Source organism: Lissotriton vulgaris, chromosome 3_1, assembly GCF_964263255.1.
Source record: "Lissotriton vulgaris chromosome 3_1, aLisVul1.2, whole genome shotgun sequence".
NCBI classification, from domain to species: Eukaryota; Metazoa; Chordata; class Amphibia; order Caudata; family Salamandridae; genus Lissotriton; species Lissotriton vulgaris.
The window spans coordinates 1,420,979,405-1,420,998,909 of record NC_141689.1 but is presented as its reverse complement, the minus strand read 5'-3'; positions in this window follow the sequence as shown (position 1 = coordinate 1,420,998,909).

The following is a 19,505-nucleotide window of genomic DNA, read 5'->3' as shown; positions in this document are numbered from 1 at the left end:
GAGAACAACTTACACTGGGTAAGAAAGTGGTTTCTCCAATGTATTTGGCAAGGGAAAAACTTCCAACAGAATTGTCTTCTCTTCCGGATATACTTTGGGCTACTGGCTCTAATGATGTGGGTCTATTGGAAATAGCGTCATATGTTATAACATTGAAAGCCAATGTTAGAATGCCACGTATTCCCCAACACAAGATCTCTAGCGAAGGTGAAAAGGCGTTGTTAGCAATCACTTATCATCTGATTGAGAAAGATGTCATTGAAGAGACAACAGGCAACATTTGTAACAGTCCTGTTCTGCCGGTTTTAAAGCGTACTGATCCTTCCCAATCACCTGTCTATAAGTTCGTGATTGATCTTAGAGAAGTGAATAAGATTGTTGTGCCACAGTTTCCAGTTGTTCCTGATATCACTGCCCTATTGACTATGATTCCAGCCTCAGCCACTTGGTTCTCGGTGATTGACTTGAAGAACGCTTTCTTCAGCATCCCGATTGCCGAGGAGAGCAGAGATATTTTTGGCTTCAATTTAGGAGGCCGAAGCTTACTCTTCAAACACGCTCCTCAGGGCTACTGTGAAAGTCCATCAATATTCAGTCAGGCTCTGAAATCACAGCTTGACACGATTGTTTTGCCCGACGGCGCTACCCTTATTCAGTACGTCAATGATTTGCTGGTCGCTGCGGATACTGAGGAGATTTGCAAACAAGCCACTTTGTCATTGTTGCGTCATTTATGTGATCTGCACCACAAAGTCTCTCTTTCAAAGTTGCAGTATTGTCGACAAGAAGTGACCTACTTAGGTCACATCTTATCGAAGGAGGGAAGGAAACTGACCTCAGAAAGAATTCAGGCAATTGCAAAATTGAGTGTCCCGAGGACACAGAGAGAAGTGCGTGCTTTCTTGGGCATTACATCATATTGCAGACAATGGATACCAAATTTCTCCTTGTTGGCCAAACCTTTAGTGGCATTAACTTACAAAGATACACCGAATCCCATTCCATGGTCTGAAGATTGTCAGAAAAGTTTTTTCGAATTATGCAATGCGTTGTGTTCGGCTCCTGTGTTGGGTACCCCCGACTACAGTAAGCCTTTCACATTGTATGTCCATGAGAAAGAAGGTTGTGCATTATCAGTCCTGACACAGTCTTTTGGGGACAAACAGAGTCCATGTGCGTACTTTTCGTCAACTTTAGATCCTGTAGCTAGAGCGTTGCCGAGTTGCTTGAGAGCTACGGCGGCAGCAGCTGTTTGTATTCAACAGTCTGCTGGGATAGTAATGAATAATATGTTAATCGTCATGGTCCCACATGCAGTAGACATTTTGTTAAACAGAACAAGGACACAGCACTTAACTAGTGCTCGATTGTCAAGTTATGAGCTGACACTATTAGCGAGTAATGTACACATAAAGAGGTGCGATACATTGAACCCAGCCACGTTATTGCCCATTTCAGTAGGGACAGATGAGGTCGAAGAACATGACTGCTGTTTTAGGACAGAAGAAGAGACAAAAGGGAGAGTAGATTTACAAGACACTCCTCTTCCTGAATGTGATGATGCTTTATGGGTTGATGGTTCATGTTTCAAGTTGCCAAATGGTGATACGACTGCAGCGTACGCTGTGACGACTTTGCATACGATTGTTGAAACTGCACGTATCCCACACAACTCAGCACAAGCAGCAGAATTGATTGCACTTACAAGAGCGTGTGTGTTGGCGAAAGGAAAAAGAGTGAATGTGTACAAGGACAGCCAATACGCCTTTGGCGTGGCTCACAGTTTTGGACGATTGTGGCGTGAACGTGGGTTCCTGATGTCGCATGGTGCTAAGATCCAGCATGGTCAGTTAGTGAATGAGCTTCTCGAGTCACTGACCTTGGCACTACAAGTTGCGATTGTAAAATGCAGTGCACACAAAAAGGTTACGGATGATGTTGGTCGTGGGAATGCATTTGCGGATGAAGTTGCAAAAGAGACTGCAAGGAATGTAATGAGTCGAATGTATGTTGCAGGCCCCGCAAGATGGATTGGTGATATTGGTATGTGTGAAGATACGATTGAGAGTGTGAAGTCCATCCAAGCTGAAGCCACAGAGAAAGAGGTGAATGAATGGAGAGAAAGCAAGGGTAAATTGGATGCGAATGGTTGTTGGATTGAATTGTCCGAGCATCAGAGATGGTTGTTACCCGATGCGTATGTGCTTGCAGTGGTGACAATGGCTCATGGAATGGCTCACATCAGTGTGAAAGGGATTTGTAAATTGCTGGCTCCAGTATGCCAAAATAGTGGGATCCCTAAGTGTGCAGAGAATGTGGTCAAGAATTGTATGGTGTGTCTGAAGTACAATCCTGGTAGGGGAACCCCAACTCCAGCTGGTCATTTTGCGCCTCCAACGTATCCGTTCGAGGTTTTGCAGCTAGATTTCATCCACATGGAAAGATGCAACAATTTGAAATACGTACTTCTTGTTGTTTGTGCCTTTTCCAAGTGGGTGGAAGCGTATCCCTTTAAGGACAACACTGCCTTATCTACAGCCAAAGCCCTTGTCAAAGAGTTCTTCCCTAGGTTTGGAATGCCTAGAATGGTCTGGAGTGATAATGAGAGTGAATTTGTGGGTCGAGTGATGAAGAGAGTGTGTGAAGAGCTAGGCATACAACAGAAGTTCCACGCTGCAAATCACCCCAATCAGCTGGATTAGTAGAGTGCTATAACGGCACACTAAAATTGAAACTGGCCAAGATTCAAGCAAGCACAGGTCTTAAATGGCCTGACGCCCTGCCTTTGGCACTCCTATCAACAAGAATGACTGTTCACTCTAGAGTGGGACTTAGTCCACATGAAATTGTGTTCGGCCGCCCGACCAACATATGGGGAGTGCCAAGGCCCACCAGGTTCAGTGAGATCGAACACCCTGTACTGCTTGATTATCTGTATGAATTGATTGCTAAATTGCGTGTTTTACACCAACAGGTCCACAACATTCTACCTCAGGCCTCCGAAGCTCCAGGGCATCCTATCGATCCTGGATCATATGTGCTGGTCAAGAACTTCCTGTGAACAAAGAATGACTAGCCCCGGTGGACCGGCCCTCATCTAGTCCTTCTCTCGACCAGATCTGCCGTCCGAGTGGAAGGAAAGAAACATTGGGTCCACGGCAGCCATTGTAAGAGGGTCCCACTGCCTCTTCCGTATGACCGGTGGGCCCAGGAGGGAATCGCGGATTCTGAGACTGAGTCTGTGCCTCGCTTCCTGCCTTTTAGCGATGCACGTTTAAAAGGAACAATTTCTGAAAAGGAAAGCGACAACATTTTACAAGAAGCTGTGCCTCCGTCAATTCGATTGAACACTACAGAGCCTGAACTCTTGTTCCAAGACCACACAGCACCTGGTAGAAAACGCTACGATTTGAGGCCAAGACCTATGACTATGGACAAATAAAATCTTTTTCTTTTTGAGTGTGCAGCTCTCTCATCCAAGATACGTGCTCATTTTTGATTTTCGAACCGCCATCCGGTTCTGCTGCTAGGGTCGCGGCTGCCCAAAGTCTTTGGGGTGCAGCCGAAGACGTTTAGGTCGACGGTTCTGGTTGGTCTAAGGGAGTTGCCCTGGACTAACAGAAGCACCCCCTTAGCAGAATCACCCTCCCGCAGCGGGCAGCAATTTAGAGGATGGAGTTTCCCAAGATGGAGAGACCTGCCAGATCAACGAACTTTGAAACCAGAATATGCACTGTGATGGCGAAAAAACGATTTTTAATATTATGCTTTTTTAAGTTGTGTAGTATAATGATGTTTTTAATAGGCTATGCTTTATTCACCTTTCGAGTATCATTTGCACACACCACACAGCCCACACCTCCTCCTACTGTTTCTTCGCACTCTTTTCACCCTCTACCCGGACACGAGTCTGCCAGAAGATTAGAATTTATAAATAACTCATTCGTTCAGCTCTTACACCAACACCAGTTTGTAATGAACACGACAAATTGTTGGGTGTGTGGACTGATGCCACACACGACAGATAAAGGTATACCGTATTTTGTCCTGCCATTCAGCTACTATGGTTCCTTGTGGGCATTTCAAACAATGTTCCTATTTGCCATCGAACCATATCCCCCACGTTCCACAGGAAGCAACTCGAGCAACAAGGCACTAGTGGCGGAAATCAGGAATATGAGCAGGGATATCGACACGAATAGAACAATTCCCAGAGATGAATTGCAGGCTTACAGTAGATGGAATATAACGAAATATGGAATTTCCTTGAGTGAGAGCCAGCGAGCAAAGAAGTCCTCCCCAATTTGGATAGTACCCCATCAGGGTCACCTATGTCTGCAGGGAAATGGCAAAAACCCCAGAGCTCAGTTAGGGAAGAGCATCTGTACAGAAACATATGTCTTCTCGTCTCAGACCTCCCCCTCATTCTTGGCAGCTAAGGGTACATGCTTCGTCTGGTATGATAGAGCATATACATGGCTGCCCCCTGACTTTTCGGGCACATGTTTTATCTCGTTCCTGCTGCCACCCACCTACACGGCCGCGGCAGACTATCATAGGACAAGGACAGTTAGGGGTGTTGTGAGTAAAGACGACACTGCAGAACAGGAGTTTGGGGATTTCACAAAAGGTTTTCTGCCGTTTTGGGGGCCTGTGGTGAACAGCAGGAACATTCACCAGTTGACAAGGGTAGTTGAATCCGCCGTGATTGAAACGGCTGGTGCCCTTAGTAACTTGACTGCGGAACTCCAGTCGGACCGCCTTATGACTCTTCAGAACAGGGTTGCCCTAGATTTCATACTTGCAGACCATGGTGGGGTATGTAAAGTGATCCAATCAAGTTGCTGCATTTTTATCCCCAATAACGCTCCGACAGTATACCAGGCCATCTCCAAACTGCATAAGATCTCTGAATCCATTCACGTGGATAAAGGGGACTGGTCATTAATGGGGTGGTTCTGGGGACTGATATCTGCCTGGGGATGGAAGATTCTAATAGTCATTGGGATGGTCTTAGCCATTCTGTTCATGTTCTGCCTGTGTGTACAGTGCGCTCCTGCAATATGTGGCCTCTGTGCTACATCATGTGTAAGGAAGCCTGTATCAAGAGATGAACTAAGCAATAGGATGATGCTACAACAGCATCTCAATGACTTTATGTACACTGACCTGGACTCAGATTAGCAGGAGTATAGGTTATTGCCTATATAAGGGCAAAAGGAGGGTCTGTGGTACTGAAAAATTTGGACCCTGCTATTGTATGGTACCGAAGCTCTACACTCGTGTCAAAAATATCATCATATCATGACGATTTTGGTATTGGCAGACCGGTAATGATTGAGATACTATGCCTGTGCATTTGCGTCACGATCGAGTGACGCAATCACCCTGAAATCGTAATTTCTGTCTTGAATCCTCAGGTTCCATTTTGTGAGCGGCATCCATTTTGTGATTGCCCTTACATAGTCAAAACGACCAAGGCCGAATTCGATCTAAAAGGACACGTACACCTTTTCTGACTCCTCTGTGACCTGGGCGAGCTGACTCCACTGCCTCAAGCCAAACCTGTTCGGGCAGTCCCCATCCCAATGGCCGAATGAGATTAGTATCAAGGCACAACATGTCATAAACCGTTCATCGCATACAAGCAATGGCTAATCTCACACACACCTGTCCCTGTTTCTTCTTTATGATCTGTTTTACAAGGAGGAGGTGCCCGATTTTATTGGGGGTCGGTCAATATCTGATGAAAGTTCTGTGCCTTGCCGGGTAATCTATCAGGAACTGGACAAACTGAAATGTGGGCTTGTCATCATGACTCTGCTTTTTCTTTGTAGTGAAAATATGTATATGGCCAAACTGTAAAACTAGGAATTCTTGCCTGAAGCTTAATATTTAGTATAAAGAGAAGAGGCTGGTTCTGTAAAAACGAGCAGTCTCCTGAGAACCTACATGCTGTTGTACTTCTAGGATACCTGTTACTGGTTGCAGCCAATAAATTCGATCCTTGACATCACCTAGAAGACTCTATTTCTGTGGTCCAAAACAGGAAGGACTCGAGGTCTTTGGGTGTTCTCCCTGGCACCGCCGGGTCCATAAAAACCCGGTACCTCAGTATGGTGGCTGTAAATGCGGCCCTGTAGTTACCGGCCTGTTCTGTTGCCTGTCCAATAGCCCACTCCAGTTTGGACTGTCCTTCACTCATCTGGTTTAATAAGGCCTCCATCTTTTCAGACGGATAATCTTGGCTGGCTCGCCACTTGTAACCTTTCAGGTTCACAAGGAGGGAAGGAGCCAACACTGAAGTGCTCAGTAACTGTTTTTATTTAGGCACAGTCAATTTAGATCCAAGACATTCATGAAGTAAGCTTAGGAAAGGGGCCAATGTCCATCTTCTGGTCTTCTATCTCCTGGCTTTTCGGATCACTTTTCTCCATCTCGCCCGCATATAAAGCAAAGGAAAGGAGACGTGGCTGTTAGTTCACAGCTCAATAATTGTTACGGTTATGGGGAAGGGGGTGAGGGTAACACTTGTGAAGAAGGCAACAACCACCACCAATTGATAAGCACCTAGCTACAACCTGAGGGTGCAGTGTTTAGTGCTCAACAGTCAATGGTGCCCCAATACGTCCCTCCCTCCTTTCACGGTCACCCGGTACCTCCCCGTTAAAAACTAAGCAGGTTACGTAAACGTTCCAGTACCTGGATTACCCACGCGTCTTCCTGCGCGTGGCTGGGCGGTGCGTGGGAACGGTGGCCTCCTGGCTTCTCCTGGGCTGCTACCTCCGGGACGGTCTCTCGCTTCGGGGCTCGGATACCGCTTCTCCCAACTTCTGCTTCTTCTTGAGTCGTGGCTCCACGGTCAGCTCTCTCTCGGCTGGGGTCTTCGAGGTCCGCGACTTCACGTTAGTTTTCTCCTCCGGCATCCTCCAGGTCCGTGGCGTCAGTCAAGGTAGGTTCCCGTCGGCTTCCAGACTTCCACTCCGACTCGATTCGGGACACGCACACGCCGGCGTCTTCCGGGTCCGCCTTTCTTTCCCATGGGGCTGATCCTGATAGGCCCACGAACTCCGGTGTCATAAGGGCGGACTCAACCTCCGTGAAGTCCAGGTTATCCTTAAAGGGCTCGTACCAGTCCTGTTGGTAAGATTGAAAGTCCGTTACGGGGCTTTTTAGAGGGCAGGTCTTGACTCCCTGATACAATATTACCCCCCCCCCCTGCCAGGCGGGGGTAGCATTCCACCCTTCTGGAGGGAGAAGACATGTAGTTACTGGTTTACCCGGTTAAAGTTAAATAGAGCCCCAGCATCACAAAATGGATGCTGCTGCCACAGACACGAGTCTGCCCTCCTGCTGCTGGACAAAACTCTGCCAGGGAAGGCCTGGACAATAGGTTTCCTGTCCAGGAAGGTGCTGGCACATCCCCAGACAAGCTCTTAGTGTATTGGGGCAGGGAGCGCTGCATTCAGTGAATGCTTTCCAGACACTGCCTGGAGCTCACAAGGTGCTCCATGCATTTCCCAGTTCAAACCGGTTGCTGGGGCACTCAGCCCCAGCTCTTGCGTGAAACTGGACAAAGGGGAAGGGGTGTAACCACCCCCACCCCAGGTCCACCCATAGGAGGGACCCTAGAGTTAGTCCAACCCCTAAACTTACTATAAGTATAGAACCCCAGTCCCTAGGACTTAAGATTACCCTGGACAAAACTCTGCAACATATATCCTGGACCTTCGACATTCCATTTCGACTGCAAGACGGAAGAAATCTTCTTTGTGGTCAAGGAGTGACAACCCTGTTTAAAACAGGCACCAACAGCATCTTAGCTGGTCTGCATTTTTGAGGCTCTCGCCAGATCCTGAAGAATCTGCGACACAGGACACAGACTTCCAGACATCTCAGTCCGTTGGCTTTATTTCAACTTGCTTACCTGGTTGCTCCAGGCTTGCTCCAATTTCCCTGCAAAGGAGAATTTCCACAGACCTTGCTGGTCTGCACCAAAGCCAATCTCGACATCCTGCGTGAGTTGTGTTTGCCAAGGCTTGTTGGGTCCAATCCGGATACTGACACCTCAGTCAACTAGATCCTTTGTGGGACAGCTTGAATCCAGCTGCTGGTTGTCATCGACGCCTCCTGAACCTCATGGCTGAAGAGACAAACTTCACCTTTTCACCTGAAATCACCCGACATCTGGTGGCATCTTTCTATCGCTGCCCTGGTCACTGGCTAGTGGCCCAGACTCTGTCTTCTCTGCTTTCAGGTTAGGTTCTTCACATCTCCATTCACCCTTGGATCCACCCGGGCACTTTTCCTCTGGTGGTCTGCAGCACTTCTTCGCAGCTCTCCATTAGAATCGACGACTAAACCCAACACGAAAAGACACCTGTGCACCCGGCTTCCCTGGGTGAGGTAACACAAGTACTCCTGTGCTCCCGTGGGTATTGACTCTCCAAGTGTCCTAGTCTAAAAGGTTTCCATCGCAGTTCACCTCCTTGTACCCTTTTTCTTTAAAATTGTAACTTGTTTGTTCCCCATAGAAAGTCAATGGTAACCCGCGGCTGTGTTTAGACACTGCACGAGTCGCCCGTGGCCCTCCTACATCCTAACCTTTAGTTGTCCTGAGTAGCCCCAGTGATTCCACAGGCCCCAGGCCTGCTTTCTATTCCTCACGTGGTTCTTATACCACTATTTTAGTATATGGTTTGTGAGGCCCCTAGGGCAAAACGTATACTGTGCAACTTATTGTATGCTAATAAAGTTCCTTGTATTGTACTTTTACCTCTGACCTCATAAAGAGTCCAAAGGGGTTGTGTTTAGAATAAATACATATATATTTGATATATACCTTGTGTGGTATGCTTTCATTTGGTACTCAAGAGATTCTAAATGGTAAAACAACTTGCTTAACTCATCTCCAAGTCTTAGGCTGAAGGCTGCTCTCCACAGCTACCCCTAGGATAGCTTTCTATAAGGTTGACTTTATAACCTACCATCAATCAGGGTCGATTGGACTGGTGCAAGGTGCCCACTAGAACTAGTGGACATCATGTACCAGGCCAACTTCTCACAATCAACATTCCAGGCCACCCCACTTACACCAACCCCCAAGACTGGAAAAGGGATTTAACAGTTATAGAATCAAGACTGAGCTACGCTCCCGCTGACCCTGGGTTATCCTAGGGTCAGCTAAATCCGCAATTCATAGAGGCTACGTCCATGCTAGCGCCTGCCCCTTCCCCTCCCCTTTTCTCTTTTGTCACTCCCTCATCTTTACAGGACAAAAAGACAGCCCTGTTGTACCCATACATCCGCAAGGACAAGGCAACATCAAATTTTCAATCAACAAAAGGAGAGAAAGGGATTCGGGCACTCTTGGTCCCCAGTCAATTAGCAAATAAACAAAGGAAGAGTGTCCGTCGAAAAAGCGTTCAGAATGATTATAGCACGTGAGATTGAGGCCAGTTGTAAGTGGTCGTATGGAAAGACCTATTTCAAGAAAAAATGCAAGATTTTTTCAGGAAACCCTCACTCACCCTAGTGGTGACATGCTTCATCATCGGGTCCACCGGGAGAGATCGAATACCTCCCCGGTGTGCTGCGACGCCAGGAGACTGCGGAGCAGGTTTTCGTGAGGGTAGGGAGTGAAAAAAGTGGTGAATTTAAAAATGTCCAAAGTTGTACCAAAAAATCATTTATTGGCTGGTCAACCTGACATATTAAAAACTTGCTATGTGTGGGGAAAACTAACCAAATAAAGTATACTGGTGTTTCCCTTTTAAAGAAAGGTCAACATGTTTCTGCCCGTGTTATGTGTGACTTTACAGGGCTTTCTTCAGGACCAGTTTGCGAGTGTCACCTTGACAGGTCTGGGCGCGCTAAGGCCCACCCTGCCAAAGGCAGTGAAAGTTAAAAATAGCACTATGTGTGAAAAAGGTGCATAAAAAATACAAACTTGTAAGTCTGGGGTTTTACCTCTGTTACGAGGAACCTAGAAGTTTGTAAACAAATGAACCACGCCCCATAGAACTCAGGAGGGGGGTGGGAGCGAAAATGGCACACCGCCCACGTGCTATAATCATTCTGAACGCTTTTTCGACGGACACTCTTCCTTTGTTTATTTGCTAACATCAAATTTTCCCCTGTGCGCAGGCAAAATTAATCCAGATCTCATCGACCACAAACTGTTAATTACATTACTGCGCATCAAATACCACTACTAACATTATCAGTTTATTAAGGTGCTTTCACTGGTGCAAGACAGACGTTAACAAGTTTAAATGCTATTGTTAGAATTAAAATAACAAGCATGAACATTGCCGGCGCCATCTTGCTTAACGTAGGCCTCTGCGAGCGCATAAGCGGCAACCATTTTAACATTGCGGCCATTTCATACACTGCTGGGAACCTATGTGTCACCCTGACCCTACCATTATCCCCCGCACTCTAAGTCTGAACACACGTACTAGGGTCATAAAACCTTGTCAGCATGACAGTGCCCCTGAGTCACTTCCCGCGCCAAACCTACTTGTCCTTTGATCCTCCCCGCACAGGCAAGCCCCCTTTTATAACCTCCTTCCCTGCACCTGGCCACTCAGTCCGGTCCCAGGCTCTAACCGACCCCTGTGGACATTGTTTATTGCCTCCACATGACAGGGCTTGCTTCACCAACAAAGGAGCCTGACTTAATCAATAACCCAAACCCTAAGATCTGACCGATCCCACCTACTTTTAGATCCTGTTTGAATGTCCAGCTGCGAGATAGCGATCATCTGTTACATCTGGGTGGGGGACGATTGCTGCAAGGTCTGTGTGGGAACTAGCTTAAGGCGGGGATTCCAAGGACGTTTGAATATGCAATAAAGAGGCAAAGTTTTGTATAAAAGGCCATGCCACAGAGATGCAGTTAGAGCACCTCCTGATGATAGCCCCGGTGTCCGATGTGATGTGTTCTCCTCCGGAGAAATATACTTGTTCTTCGCCTTCCAATTTCCAGCGCCTGCCTAGTGATTTTGATCGCTATTCTTATGTGAATTAGAGGTGGTTTGCACCAAGCGGCATCTAAAGTCTTGGGAGTCAAAGCTGCTTTTTCACACTATCTTAGTAGAGTTATATGAAATTATAAGAGACTGTAGCGGCATTGATACAAAATTTCTGATTGTGATAATTGTAGTAGTTATTACATCACAGTATGATGTTGTAATGTAATATGTATAACTCCCACTGCCCTTGGGGTTGTGTAAGCTAAATTGAAAATAAATAAACCCTATTCAATTAAAAAAAAACTTGGAAAAAAATCAGAATTTGAGAGAAATTCTATTGATAAAAATAAATATTTTTACTGTTCTGTTCCCACACTTCTACAAATAAAAAATGTACCCCACTTGTGTGGGCGGGTCACTCGATCGCAACAAGAAAGTCCCCAAAACAACATGAAGACATACAATTTTCGTCATGAAAAATTCCCCACTTTTGCAATGTGGGTAGCTGAGGAATTTGGGCCTGGGCATGTCTGCCACCCAGCAAAACCTTCCAAACTCTGACATTTCTGAAAATTAGACACCAAGGGAAGTGTAAAATGGTGTGACTTTTATGGATCCCACTATGTTTGCTTATCTAGAATGCCCTGCAAACCTTCAATTATGGCAGACATTGTGCATTATCTTCACATTTGCACAATTGTATTGTATTGATATTTATTAAGCGCATATATTACCTATAGGTCTCATAGCACTGCAAACAAACATCACAGTGAGTCAAAGAGAGGACGACCTGAGGTCAGAGGCATTTAGAAATGTAGGGTTTTGAGAGATCTACGAAATGTCTTATGATCATTTTCTGTTCTGAGGAGTAGGGGGAGCGAGGTCCAGATTGTGGGGGCGATTTTGGAGAACGACCTGCTGCCATGTATGACGGTGCAGGTCTTTGGTATGGTTAGGAGATGTTTGTTGGCAGAGCGGAGGATTTTTGTGGGTTAATAGGGGATTAGTTTCCACGCTAGCTATCGGGGTCCCTTTCTGTTTAGGATGTTATGTACAAACCAGCATATTTTAAAGGTGATCCATTTTTTAATGGGCAACCAGTGTAGGGACTTCGGGCTGGGGGCAGAGGGAGCACGGGTGGGTAGTTTAAGAACCAGTCTGGCCGCGGTATTCTGTAGAACCTGAAGTTTATTTAGGTGGATTTCATTAAAGGATGCCAACAAAGCCTTTGCCTATTCAAGGCGGCTGATGATTAGTCCCTGTACTAATGGCATAGGTGAGGAGAGTGGTATCCGTTTGAAGATTTTTCTTAGGCTACGCATTAGCCCATAGCATGTGCGCACTATCTGATTGACTTGCAGGAATCTACAAAATTCCTATCACCCAGTGTTCCACACTTTTACCAATGTAAACATAACCCCTCTTGTGTGCGTGGGCATATCACCCAAGACAGGAAAAGATGAACACTGTGACCATATGAAGCCACATGGTTTGATCTGATCCTGTTGTGGGCAGAAAGACTGCTTGGACCAATCTGGGGTGCGGGCACATCCAAATTCCTGGTTGAACGCCCCAGGCCTTCTTTATTACCTTTTTCCCTAGTGTCAAGTGGACTTTCTTTGACCTTTTTCCAGCACCCCTTTCCCATTTTTATCAGTGCAGAGTTCAGCTATCGAGGACTCATCAAAGCCTATCAGCCGACTGGTTCACTTTTGTTACTGTTACACTAAGCGTATTGTGTGTAACAGTGAGAAAAAGTAATGTCAGGTTGAGAAGAAAGCTCTTCCCTCACATTCTAAAATCATAGAAGTACCAGAAGGATTTTCTCTGTGAGTGCAGATGACAGACACAGGACAAGAGCATCACGTCTTCCGCATTAGAAGGATTAAGGGAACTACTTTGAATGTGGATAGCCAATGGTTGAGGGGGGATGGCCCCCGCCGTACTGGTGGAATAAACATGTATATGACTCAATAAGACACCAATGGATGAAGAGGGCTTGCATGTATGGTTGGTGACAGTTGGACTTGATCTATGTCTGCTTCCGACCGCTCCTCTCCATTTCCCTCAATGAATGCTTGTTATACTTACCTCTTAATGACTCATCATTTCATATTGGCAATGAGGACAGGGTGCTCACATACTGCATTAGGATTGACGAAAAGGGACGAGTTTTGGGCCCGTGCTCTATTGCTGTTCCTTTGTGCTTTTGAGATAAAAAGGAAGGCGCCTGGAAGTCAAGGTGACAACGTTACCTGCAGTGAGTTCTTCAGTGAATGGTGCAATGCTGGCGTCTGTTTTCGAGTGCCTGTTTCCGAGTGACCACTAGGTGAGGCGCAACTATGTTCAATCATGTGCATTAATGTCCATACGCCCTTTAAGCATTGTGATAGAGGGCTAGGTCACATCTTCTGTGAGCATAGTTGGTGACAGAGATTACGTAGTCACGGCGTTCCATCCTCACTTTGATGTGGGCGGATATTTTATATCTACACCAGTGGTCGAAGTGGGAAAAAAAAGTAGGGGAACTGTGGGTGGAGAATCCGGGGGCGGGAATAACCAAAGATTAAATCAGTGGGCGGAGTCAGGGGTGTGGCTAGAAATAGCAAAACATATCAATTTTGAGTACGTTTTGCATTTCACTGACCAGTTACAGCTTATAACATTATTTAATTAAAACAATGGATAAACATGTTTATTTGAAGTTTAATTCAGGAAAAAACAAACACTTATAGGGAGTACAGGTTTATGTAAAGCTTGAGAAATATAAGCAGGAACAACAAGGTACCTTAATGCTTTTACTCTCATTATTCAGAAATCCATGATTATTTTTTATCTCAAACATTGAAGTCATGAATAAAGGGCTCCTCCTGTACACATGTGTTAAGCAGGGCTCAGAAGAGAAAGGGACTCTTCAGGAGAATCTAGACTCACGGAAACCCACAAAGGCTCCTTCATATTCATGTCAGCCAGCTAGCTTCTCAATCATAATATAGCAAAAAGAACAACTCATGGACAGAATGCAGAACAATATCATACATTCACCCCAGTACAGAGATCTGGGCCTAAATCCATTGTTTCTTTGCTCACCATGCCATTCCAGTTTGGACCCAGCCATATGCAAATCAGTCTTGATCCTGACCCAATGGGAACATTCCAGCCCGAACTGCCAGGCGAGGTACTCCCTGAACTGGAAACAAGCATCCTAGGACCAGTTTCGGGCTTTCAGCCCTCATCAGCCAGGATAGCTTGATTCCAGTGGCATGGAGAGCACGGGACTCATGTCTGAGCATACCTGTCCCACTCGGGATGACAAATGCAAAAAGAACAATTGATGGACAGAATTCAGAACAATGTCATACATTCACCCCAGTTCAGAGATCTGGGCTTAAATCCATCGTTTTTTTGCTCACCATGCCATTCCAGTTTGGACCCAGCCATATGCAAATCAGTCTTGGCCCTGTGCCTAATGTGAACAGTCCAGCCCGAACTGCCAGGCCATATGTATTAAAGTGTGCTTTCATTCGGGAAGTGAACACAAAGCAGTACCCACTGAACTCTGCACATAACATATTGCTCTTTGATATGCATGGTACATGTTCTTTGCAGCAGGCATATTACCCCTCTGCGCTACCTTAGATGAGTAAAACAGCCACTAGACAAAACATGCTCCCATCTCTCGCCAGCAGGTACATTGATCACCAAAGTTATCTTGGCACTTGTAGTGTTGACCAAACCCTGCTGAATATGCAAAGAACTTTGCAGTGTTTTTGAAACTCCTGCACTTGTACAAAACCGGTCCCCCCCAAACTAAACTGGCCCCCTACCCTTCCAGTCGCCCTGAGAAACGCCTGCTCCTGCTTTTTCACTGCTCCTGTCCAGTCAGTACTCGATCAACACTCCTGCTTCGTCAATTCCCCTGCCCCCTCCCTTCTTCTGCCCGTCACTTCTCCTGCCCGTCAGGTCACTTTTCCTGCACCGTCACTTCTGCCCCGTTCACTTTTCCTGCACCGTCACTTCTGCCCGTTCACTTTTCCTGCACCGTCACTCCTGCCCCGTTCACTGCTCCTGCCCCGTTCACTGCTCCTGCCCCGTTCACTGCTCCTGGCCCGTTCACTGCTCCTGGCCCGTTCACTGCTCCTGGCCCGTTCACTGCTCCTGGCCCGTTCACTGCTCCTGCCCCGTTCACTGCTCCTGCCCCGTTCACTGCTCCTGCCCCGTTCACTGCTCCTGCCCCGTTCACTGCTCCTGCCCCGTTCACTGCTCCTGCCCCGTTCACTGCTCCTGCCCCGTTCACTGCTCCTGCCCCGTTCACTGCTCCTGCCCCGTCACCTCTCCTGCCCATCACCTCTCCTGCCCATCACCTCTCCTGCCCATCACCTCTCCTGCCCATCAACTCTCCTGCCCATCACATCACCTGCCCGTCATGTGACCTGCCCGTCACTTCTCCTGCCCTGTTGCCTCTCCTTCCAATTCACCTCTCCTGCCCTGTCGCCTCTCCTGCACAATCACCTCTCCTGCCCGTTCACTGCTCCTGCCCAGTTTACTGCACCTGCCCCCGTTCACTGCTCCTGCCCCGTTCACTGCTCCTGCCCATCACCTCTCCTGCCCGTTCACTGCTCCTGCCCAGTTTACTGCACCTGCCCCCGTTCACTGCTCCTGCCCCGTTCACTGCTCCTGCCCCGTCACCTCTCCTGCCCATCACCTCTCCTGCCCATCACCTCTCCTGCCCAGTCACCTCTCCTGCCCAGTCACCTCTCCTGCCAGTCACCTCTCCTGCCCAGTCACCTCTCCTGCCCAGTCACCTCTCCTGCCCGTTCACTGCTCCTGCCCCGTTCACTGCACCTGCCCCCGTTCACTGCACCTGCCCCCGTTCACTGCTCCTGCCCCCGTTCACTGCTCCTGCCCCCGTTCACTGCTCCTGCCCCCGTTCACTGCTCCTGCCCCCGTTCACTGCTCCTGCCCCCGTTCACTGCTCCTGCCCCCGTTCACTGCTCCTGCCCCCGTTCACTGCTCCTGCCCCCGTTCACTGCTCCTGCCCCCGTCCACTGCTCCTGCCCTCGTCCACTGCTCCTGCCCCCGTCCACTGCTCCTGGCCCGTTCACTGCTCCTGGCCCGTTCACTGCTCCTGGCCCGTTCACTGCTCCTGGCCCGTTCACTGCTCCTGGCCCGTTCACTGCTCCTGGCCCGTTCACTGCTCCTGCCCCGTTCACCGCTCCTGCCCCGTTCACCTCTCCTGCCCAGTCACCTCTCCTGCCCAGTCACCTCTCCTGCCCATTACCTCTCCTGCCCAGTCACCTCTCCTGCCCATCACCTCTCCTGCCCATCACCTCTCCTGCCCAGTCACCTCTCCTGCCCATCACATCACCTGCCCGTCATGTGACCTGCCCATCACTTCTCCTGCCCTGTTGCCTCTCCTTCCAATTCACCTCTCCTTCCCTGTCGCCTCTCCTGCACAATCACCTCTCCTGCCCGTTCACTGCTCCTGCCCCGTTTACTGCTCTTGCCCCGTTTACTGCACCTGCCCCGTTTACTGCACCTGCCCCGTTTACTGCACCTGCCCCGTTTACTGCACCTGCCCCCGTTCACTGCACCTGCCCCGTTCACTGCACCTGCCCCCGTTCACTGCACCTGCCCCCGTTCACTGCTCCTGCCCCGTTCACCTCTCCTGCCCCGTCACCTCTCCTGCCCCGTCACCTCTCCTGCCCAGTCACCTCTCCTGCCCAGTCACCTCTCCTGCCCAGTCACCTCTCCTGCCCAGTCACCTCTCCTGCCCATCACATCACCTGCCCATCACATCACCTGCCCGTGATGTGACCTCCCCGTCACTTCTTGTGCCCAGCCACCTCTCCTGTCCTGTTGCCTCTCCTTCCAATTCGCCTCTCCTGCACAATCACCTCTCCTGCCCCGTTTACTGCTCCTGCCCCGTTTACTGCTCCTGCCCCGTTTACTGCTCCTGCCCCGTTTACTGCTCCTGCCCCGTTTACTGCTCCTGCCCCGTTTACTGCTCCTGCCCCGTTCACTGCGCCTGCCCCGTTCACTGCGCCTGCCCCCGTTCACTGCGCCTGCCCCCGTTCACTGCGCCTGCCCCCGTTCACTGCGCCTGCCCCCGTTCACTGCGCCTGCCCCCGTTCACTGCGCCTGCCCCCGTTCACTGCGCCTGCCCCCGTTCACTGCGCCTGCCCCCGTTCACTGCGCCTGCCCCCGTTCACTGCGCCTGCCCCGTTCACCACTCCTGTCCTTTCACCGTTCCCGCCCGGTTACCACTCTAGCTCATGCCCTGTCACCTCTCCTGCCCCGTCACCTCTCCTGCCCCGTCACCTCTCCTGCCCCGTCACCTCTCCTGCCCCGTCACCTCTCCTGCCCCGTCACCTCTCCTGCCCCGTCACCTCTCCTGCCCCGTCACCTCTCCTGCCCCGTCACCTCTCCTGCCCCGTCACCTCTCCTGCCCCGTCACCTCTCCTGCCCAGTCACCTCTCCTGCCCAGTCACCTCTCCTGCCCAGTCACCTCTCCTGCCCCGTCATCTCTCCTGCCCCGTCATCTCTCCTGCCCCGTCATCTCTCCTGCCCCGTCATCTCTCCTGCCCCGTCATCTCTCCTGCCCCGTCATCTCTCCTGCCCCGTCACTTCTCCTGCCCCGTCACTTCTCCTGCCCCGTCACTTCTCCTGCCCCGTCACTTCTCCTGCCCAGTCACTTCTCCTGCCCAGTCACTTCTCCTGCCCAGTCACCTCTCCTGCCCAGTCACCTCTCCTGCCCAGTCACCTCTCCTGCCCAGTCACCTCTCCTGCCCAGTCACCTCTCCTGCCCAGTCACCTCTCCTGCCCAGTCACCTCTCATTCTGCCTCTCCTGCCCCATCACTGCTCCGGGCCCGTCACTTTTCCTGCCTTGTCACATTTCCTTCCCCGTCACTTTTCCTGCCCTGTCACCGCTCCTGCCCGTTCACTGCTTCTGCCCCTTCACTGCTCCTGCCCATTCACTGCTCCTGCCCGTTCACTGCTCCTGCCCATTCACTGCTCCTGCCCGTTCACTGCTCCTGCTCGTTCACTGCTCCTGCCCGTTCAGCGCTCCAGCCCTATCACTTCTCCTGTCCTGTCACTTCTCCTGTCCTGTTCACTGCTCTTATCCGTTCACTGCCCCTATCCGTTCACTGCTCCTGACGGTTACCGCTCCTGCCCATTCCTAATCACTGCTCCTGCCCCATCACTTCTCTTGCCCTGTCACCTCTCCTTTCCTGTCAACTCTCCTGCCCCATCACTTCTCCTGCCCTGTCACTTCTCCTGCCCTGTCACTTCTCCTGCCCTGTCACTTCTCCTGCCCTGTCACTTCTCCTGCCCTGTCACTTCTCCTGCCCTGTCACTTCTCCTGCCCTGTCACCTCTCCTGCCCTAGTACCTCTCCTTTCCTGTCGGCTCTTCTGTCTCCGGTCACTGCTCCTGCCCAGTTCACTCTGTGTACAACAGTGACAAATTACACAAGGTGTCAAGTTCCCCACAGTACTCTGTCTGGCGAAAGCTCCTCTGTAATCACCAACTCAGATCTCCACTTGATATGCTGAAGGCAGAGGGTGGGCGCATTGTCCTTCAAAAGGGGATAATCAGACTCAATCGGAATGACAATGGCCCTGTCCTCAGTCTGTGCGAGCTCCGGGAGGGCCTGCTGCAGCCTCTGGAGTTCAACAGAGAAGTGCGAGCAGCCCCTGGAAGCTGAAAGAAAAAGTTGTCGTTTTTAACCTGGACTATTCTTGCCGTCCCGGGATGCTTTTTGGAAAGAAAGAAGTAGGGGAACGGACTGAAATCATTTTTAGAAGTAGGGGCACGCCGTGCCCTTCCCTTCCCGCCCACTGCTACCACTGATCTACACACACTGACACATAGGGCGATAGGGTGTACATTAACAATAAAGTGAAGGCATCCTTAATGACTATGTGTGTTGCTTACATTCTTTAACCAGTGATGCACACGCACATTAATAGTTATTCCCATGCAGTTCCATGCACACAGAGTCCGTCAAATATTTGGATTAGCCTGTGGTGTGCACACACTGAATGTGTGATTAAGAAGCCTTCACAAACTGTCAATAACCTGAGATGCATGCGTATCTAGACTGTTCTGGGCACAAAGTCTTATGAAACATGTGGAAAGGGAGATATACGCATAAACATAAGTTATAAAACGATTTGATGTGAAATTCAAGGGTACAGCGCTAGTTGTCTCAGTCTATTTCCATTCTGATGTTCGGTAAAATGTCTTCTATATTTTTAATCTAAACTTGTACAACCGTTTCTGTGATTGTGTGTTTGTATATATATATATATATATATATATATATATATATATATATATATATCACACACCCTCCAGACGAACTTGAGGAAGAGGCCACACAGGGAAATGCCGGAAAAAGCCTTTAATTGGACCAACAAGCAGGTAAGGCATAATGCATTTCGACGCACTCGTCTTCCTCAGATGCCCCTGTTGCTGTGCAAAGCAGTCCCACCTCTCCGCCATAAGTGCTTCTGCAGACCTCCC